This window comes from Palaemon carinicauda, unplaced genomic scaffold (genome assembly GCF_036898095.1).
Source record: "Palaemon carinicauda isolate YSFRI2023 unplaced genomic scaffold, ASM3689809v2 scaffold100, whole genome shotgun sequence".
In the NCBI taxonomy this organism is placed as follows: Eukaryota; Metazoa; Arthropoda; class Malacostraca; order Decapoda; family Palaemonidae; genus Palaemon; species Palaemon carinicauda.
Window position 1 is genome coordinate 38,335 of NW_027168483.1, and position 1,666 is coordinate 40,000.

The window sequence follows — 1,666 nt, forward strand, 5'->3', positions numbered from 1 at the left end:
TATAAAGTACAAAAAACTTCAAATAATAAGAGATATAAGATAGTACAGCGTGCCATTGTATACCCTCAAGCAAGAGAACTCTATTCCAAGACAGTGGAAGGCCACGGTACAGACGCTATGGCACTACCCAAGACTAGAGAACAATGGTTTGATTTTGGAGTGTCTTTCTCTTCCAGGGTAAGTGTGACTTGAATTTACTTTTGCATACGGAAATATGTTGTAAAGTAACTGATTGCAAGTAATTGAACACACGTACTTGCCACTTATCATTCAAATTAATAAGTATCTTGAAAGTATTGCCTTATTTATCATAACACATAAGGAATTTTAAACCAGAACATATATATATTTCTTTGCCTTTTCTATCATAACACGAAATTATTTTCAAAGCAGAATATATATATATATATATATATATATATATATATATATATATATATATATATATATATATATATATATATATATATATATATATATATATACATATATATATATATATATATATATATATATATATATATATATATATATATATATAAATTTCTACCTGGCCTTTCATTAGAAGGGGCTAGCGTTCGATCCCAAGTATGAAGTAGAAATTTACTTCGGATCTTGTCAAGATTAGCGAACCCAACCATCACCGGGTTCGTTATTCTTGACATGAGGTCAATTGGGTTCGCTATTCTTTACATGTGGAAAATTGGGTTCGTTGATCTTGACATGGAAATGTTGGGTTCGCTAATCTTGACAAGATCCTTTATTTCTATTTGAGCACGATGTTGTGTTGATATTTATCCATATATATATATATATATATATATATATATATATATATATATATATATATATATATATATATATATATATATATATATATGTATATATATACATATATATATATATACACACACACACACACACACATATATATATATATATATATATATATATATATATATATATATATATATACATATATATATTTATATGTATATATATGTATACATATATATATGTATATATATATACACATATATATATGTATATATATATATATATATATATATATATACATATATATATATATATATATATATATATATATATATATATATATATATATATATATATATATATTTAAATATTTCATTTCAATCAATTTTCAATTATATCATTATCTATATCTTTCATTCTTTCATTTATTATTATTATTATTATTATTATTATTATTATTATTATTATTATCACCATCATTTTCATTATTATTATTATTATTATTATTATTATTATTATTATTATTATTATTATTATTATTATTATTCTCTTGCTTGAGGGTGCACTCGGGCACACTATTCTATCTTAATTCTCTTCCTCTTTTTTTGTTAAAGTTTTTATAGTTTATATAGGAAATATTTATTCTAATGTTGATCTTCTTAAAATATTTTATTTTTCTTCTTTTCCTTTCCTTGCTGAGCTATTTTTCCCTGTTGGAGCCCCTGGGCTTATAGAATCCTGCTTTTCCAACTAGGGTTGTAGCTTAACAATAATAATAATAATAATAATAATAATAATAATAATAATAATAATAATAATAATAATAATGATAATAATAATAATAATAGTCGATATATATCAGGATTTTTTGTTATTCCCTTGTTTAGGA